We start from the raw sequence: 6,154 nt of genomic DNA, 5'->3' as shown, positions 1-6,154 counted from the left end.
ATTCATTCCCTGCAGTGAGGAACTAACTGAGGGAGGTGAAGAAAAGGCTGACGTCCACCCACCAGGAGACAGCCGGCTTGCAACACACAGTGCACTACACAACCCTTCACTTGGAAATTCTCACTGGGAGGAAAAGGCCTAACAGGATAATAGATTTTAAAAAAAAAAAAAAAAAGCTCTTGCTGAAGACATGAAGAGTCTCCACCTCCAGCCCCAGAATGTCAGTCCAGCTCTCTCACCATCTGTTTTAGGTAGGTCAGGCTTTGTGGCTAAAAAAATTGATGCTCTCCCCATAAATATAGTTCATATTGCATTGTACATATTTATAAATATAAGTGCTGTAGCACTACCACATTGCCTGTGAAGAATGCAGGCAGGTTGTGATTAGAGGTGAGCCAGTTCCTGATTGTGGGTTAATTAGCTCTGCTAATAAACTGCCTGTAGCTTTACTTAAGAAAAATAACATATTTCATCTTAGGTAGAACAATTACAGTGCATGTAAAATAGATATTTTTGCCTAATGAGCATTTGAAATGCTTTCTTTGGGGGGGAAACACACACACACACACACACACACACACACACAGAGCACTCTTTGCTTTAAAAGAAAAAAAAATCAGCTCTTACATTTCCTCTGATTGGACTTTGCTGAGGACGAACTTCCAAAGGTTTGAGTGGTTTTCCAGTTCAAAAGCGGATCTTCCACTGATGGGCACTGGCAACAGAACAAATCTTAATGAAATCAGACTTGGATCCCAAAGGGGGTCTGGGGGATATGGGCTGAAGGGCAATCTGAGTCATTAAACAATAGGGCTCAGAAGAAATACCTTAATTAGCAGTGAGAGGAAAGCTTGGAATGGGCATTCCAGGACTTCGTGTGCCAGCAAGGAGAGAGAGCCAATGAAAGGGAAGCAGCAGGAGACTGCAAGAGTGTGGGTGGTCCAAGGCAGCAGGGTAGAAATACAACTCCAGACAAGATACCAGGCAACATTTGAATCCTAGGTCTGCATGAACCTCTGATCAACAAGGGTCTTAGAAACTTGGTGCTGGAATAGACCTTAATTTAAGACTCTGATTCTGAGATGGCAGATACTTGATAATATATGCTACCTTTCTCTCCTCCTGCATCCCTTTGCAGACGTGACTAATTGGGGGTAGCATTCTTTCCTACTTGTCCCAGGCAACCACTCTGAATTAATTGGAACTGGCAAACCTCTTTGCCATCCCTGATCTAATCTTGCCTCTTTGTTTCAAGGTAAGACAAGTGAGATCCAAGAGGAAATCATGTTGTTTTAAGTATTTTAAGTGACCCTCACAAAGGTCTCCAGACTCTCTCCACTACAAACCATATCCAGCGGACTTCCAGTTGTGGGTCATTCTTGGTTTCATCAAGGATACCCTCAAATGAACCACAATAAACCTTCAAGAACTCAGAAAATAACCCACAGGAAGTCAGACAAAGAGAGTGATGTTTGCTCCAAAGACTCACCTTTGAATGAAAGACGATCCCAGAAAATAGATGAGACGGAGGGGAAGGATCAACGGAGCCATTAGGTTGCAATGCCAGTAGCAAACTTTCTCCACGGGCACTGAGCCAGGTGAGATGGCAATGTTGCCTGAGATGAACACTGATCCTGTCTTCCAGCCTGGGTATCTTACTTGCTAGGGCTGCCATAACAAAATACCATACACTCGGTGGTTTCAACAATAGGAATTTATTTTCCCATGGTCTGAAGGTTGAAAGTCTAAGATTAAGGTGTCAATGGGGTTGGTTTCCTTGGCTTGCAGATGGCCACCTCCTTGCTGTAGCCTCACGTGGCCTCTTCTCTGTGCACACGCATCCCTGGCGTCTAGTCCTCTTCTTATAAGGACACCAGTCATACTGGATTAGGGCCACCCTTATGACCTCATGTAACCTAATAACCTCTTTTAAAGACACTCTCTCCAAGTATAATCACATTGGGAGTTAGGGCTTGAGTGTATGAATTTTGAGGAGGGCACAATTCAGTCCATAACAAAGAGTCATCAAAATCACAGCCCTTGGAGCAGGAGGGATCTCAGAAGGCACCACCTCCCACCCAATATCTAGCACAGGGCTCCTTCTCCAGGGCATGAAGGTGTTTTCCATCCTCTGTCCAACTGTGCCAGGAGCCCTGCATCCCCACAAATACAGGTGCAGGAGGAACAATTAGCAGTGCTACCAAACAATAGTGACGAACCCACTAGGCAGAATAATGGCAATGTGGCTATGGAGGAAAGGCCTGGAGCCATTCAACATTGCTGGCTTTTAAGATAGATGAAGAAATCACAAGCCAAGGAAAGTGTATGCCTCGAGAAGCTGAAAAAGGCAGGGGAACAGGTTCTCCCATGGAGCCTCCAGAAAGGAACACAGCCATGCAGACACCTTGACTTCAATCCAGTGAGACCCATGTCAGACTTCTAACCTACAGAATTGTAATCAATGTGTGTTGTCTGAAGCCACCAAGTTCATGGTTTTGCTATAACAGGTACAGGAAACTAATTCAACCACCTAGAAACTGACGAAGTTCTCCCAAATGCCGGCAAACGGGAAAAGGACAAAAGCCCCAGAAGGAAAGCTGGCAGAAGTATGGGGAAGGGAGAGATAACAGGGTGCCTACCACTTGGAAGACAGAACCCCACTGCTCTCTGCTGATGGAGCCTTCCATGCACAACCAGTGTGCTCAGTGTGATGAATTCACAGGCCCAGCTCAGTGCTGGCACAGAGTAAAGGCTCAACGCAATTCTTCAAGGATTCATGGAACCCCATACCCACCTCCTCATGGTGCCTCTAGCCTCAGAGGACAATATTGGCTAACATGAGTGTCTCCAGCAAGAGCCACCAGCTTCTCATAAGGATTGTAAAATCAATTTTAGAGTCAACCCTGGGTTTTCAATAACTATCTGAAAGGAAAAGTGATCCAGAAGTCCTTTTGCTTCTATAGAAGTTAGTATCTATAAAAGTCCTGCTGTAAAACCTTTTCTTTTCTTTCTTTCTTTCTTTTTTTTTTTTTTTCTTTTTTTGAGACAGAGTTTTGCTTTTGTTGTCCAGGCTGAAGTACAGTGGCACAATCTTGGCTCACTGCAACCTCCACCTCCCATGTTCAAGCGATTCTCCTGCCTCAGCCTCCTGAGTAGCTGAAATTACAGGTGCCCGCCACCATACCCAGCTAATTTTTTGTATTTTTAGTAGAGACGGGGTTTCACTATATTAGCCAGGCTGGTCTCGAACTCCTAACCTCAGGCAATCCACTCGCCTTGGCCTCCCAAAGTGCTGGGATTATAGGCATGAGCCACCGCACCTGGTCCAAGGTTTTTCTTTTGATATAACACTCCTCTAGGTAGCAGTTTAATCCTTGAATGGCGGCCTTCTCTGTGATGTCATTCATCTTCCTTGTGGACTGCTCCCTTCATCTCTGAGACCTTTGGCTGACAGGTCAACGAGCCACAGAGCCCTTTTGAAGGAAGACAACCAGAAAGGAAGGAGGGTGAGGGGCTCCTTGGAAGCCATGGTTTCTGCCAGGCCATGGAGCCAAGCTGAAGGTCCACTGTCCAATCCTGGAGAGGCTGGCAGATGACAAGTGTAACCAGTTTTCTCTTCTCCCCCAGAACCCAGGGACATGTGCAAGGCACGTCTGGTCTTCAGTGTAAAAATAAACCCAGGACTGTTAAGCCTCAGCATATTAATGACAATTAATGATTCGCTCTAATCCTCCCCAGCTCTCCGTGGGCATCTGTGACATGCTTTGGGCTGGACACCCCTCCCTACTTCCCCCACCTCCTGCAGATTCTGTCCATATGCTGAGCTGCTTAGGAATGCAGGTTTGGGAGGGAAACTTAACAGGAAGATATACTTGCTACAAAACGCCTGCTCATGGGTAGCTGGAGAGCCCATCAGCCCTGGCTCAGGGGTCCCTTTCACCTGCTCTTCCCTGAAATCTGCAGGGTGACAGCAGCCAGTATCTCCCTACAAGATTCCCCCAGGCTGGGAGCTTTAGCCAAGGAAATGGCAGCTTCAAATATGTGCACCTGGAGGGTTACACTTTGGTGTTTCACATGCTGCAGCTCCTCAGCTTAGACCCTGCTCAAGGAGCAGGCCCCATTTCAGCCCTACTGACCAGCCTCCCTGCTCAGAGTCCCAGATCCTAAAGGTGAATGGCAGCCGCTCCCAGCCATAGAAAGACTCCAACCTCTTTAACCTCTCTGCTGGGCGAGGAGTTTCTTAGAGGCAATAAGTCTCCTTCATGCAAACCCCGTCCACCACTGCAGCATGCAGCACTCCTCACGGCGTGTACCTGGTCACCCCATCTCCTCCCCTGCCCCATAACGTGGGCAGGCAGAGACCACATCTGCCGTGTGCCTCATTCAGTCCCAGTTGCCTGGCATGGGGCTAGGTGTCACACGTGCAAAATAAATGTTGGATGCCTGCCTGGCCAACTGGCCCCAAATGGAAAGTGCTTAGAGCCCATGCTTCCCACGTGCTGAATGCCCTGTGAGTGTGAGCTCTTGTTCTTGCACATCAACTGTCGCATCCAGTCCTCCCATCACCTTATGCCTTAGGTGCTATTATTAGTCCCATTATTTAGAGGAAGAAAATAAAGTTTCTGCAGCTGAAATAACTTGCTCCAGGTCTCACAGCTCACAGATGCTAACGCAAAGGTCACACCCAGCTCGTGTCTGCCCCATTCCCTCACAGTCATTCAGAGCAAAGGTATGTCCAGCCTTGCCAGACCCCAGCTCCTAAAGTCATTTGCCCCAAAGGGACCAATCTGGCCTTCACAGCAGCCCCAGGAACTGGATTTTTATCACAGACCCCCATTTTACAAATGAGGAAACTGAGGCTTAGAAGAGCTAAGCAAATTGTCAAAGTCGCAGAGCAGAGCTGGGGTTTGAGTAAAATGTTTGTGGATAAAGATGATTGGCACATTTCTGACTGGTCAATATGCTGAGGACTGGATGCAGGAAAGTGAAGAAAGTCCTTGCAAGAGGCACTCTGTGGATGTTGGTAAGAATTTGCTCTGAGGTCTGGATTCCTCACTGTGAGCTCAGAGGCAGGATGGATGTTGCTAAAGCAGGAGGTAAATTTGCTTTGTTGATCATCAGGCCAGGATTTCTCCACCAAACTAGGGGTAGGTGCCTGACTGGCTCCAGCCCAGCCCTCGCATTTGTAGCCCACTCACTCAGGAGAAGGGAGGGACTGCTGGAGGCTCTGCCAGCTTATCCCTGAGCGGAATGAGCAGGAGATAAACTTTGCTGAGATAGCACACTGCCTTTTCTTGCCAGTTTCATTTGGGATTAAAACCACAATGAAAAATGAAAACTAAATCAGAAAAAGCCCTGAAAACCAAGTACCTTGAAGACTTTCTCCCTCTTTGAAATCTCTCTAATTGGGCACTTACATAGGGCGAGAATGAGAGGCTCTTGTAGCTATTATGGAAATACACACAATGAGGAAATTGTTGCCTTCATAGTCCTATATGGAACGCCTATTACTCTGCTGCATTGGGTTTCCACACTGAATGTCTTTGGTACAAAAGGAAATCGCCCTTTCCAAACCCCCAGCTGGCATTGGTAAAAAGAATCAGGTTGCTGTCATAGACTCAAATTGATTCACCAAATTCCCCCTTAAAAAGCACAACCCCCCACATAGGCAGGCCTGTAATGTAACGCAAAATATCCAATTCTATAATGTTTATGCTTCCATTTCAGGCATCCAGACAGCCAGGGGGAATTAACCTGCTCACCACTGTGCTTTCATCTGGCTCAGTGCCGTTGCCACCACTGCTGCTGTTTTGTTTTCCACCAGCCTCTCTATTCCCCTGTCTTCTCATCTCTTTTAGCCTGGGTGTGGCTCCCATGGAGACCCAAGCTGAGAAGCACCTTCCATTCTTGCCCTTTCTTGATCTTCCAGACACAGACTCATGGGACTTCCATCTCAGCTGCAGCCTCTCTCTCAGATTGAAGTTGCTGTTTCAGAAGAAATCAGCAGTGTCCACCACTTCACCTAAGCAAGCAGCACATTCCTTGAGTTTTTCTTCTAGAAAAGCATGGTGATGTGTGAAATGCCCCCACTCCCTTGACCTGTCCACACAACCAAAAGCCAGGCATGTCCGAGCAAGCAGAGTAGACACAAAGA

The sequence above is a fragment of the Trachypithecus francoisi genome, unplaced genomic scaffold, assembly GCF_009764315.1.
Source record: "Trachypithecus francoisi isolate TF-2019V2 unplaced genomic scaffold, Tfra_2.0 Lachesis_group3, whole genome shotgun sequence".
In the NCBI taxonomy this organism is placed as follows: Eukaryota; Metazoa; Chordata; class Mammalia; order Primates; family Cercopithecidae; genus Trachypithecus; species Trachypithecus francoisi.
The sequence above is the reverse complement of the archived record's forward strand: the minus strand, read 5'-3'. Positions refer to the sequence as shown.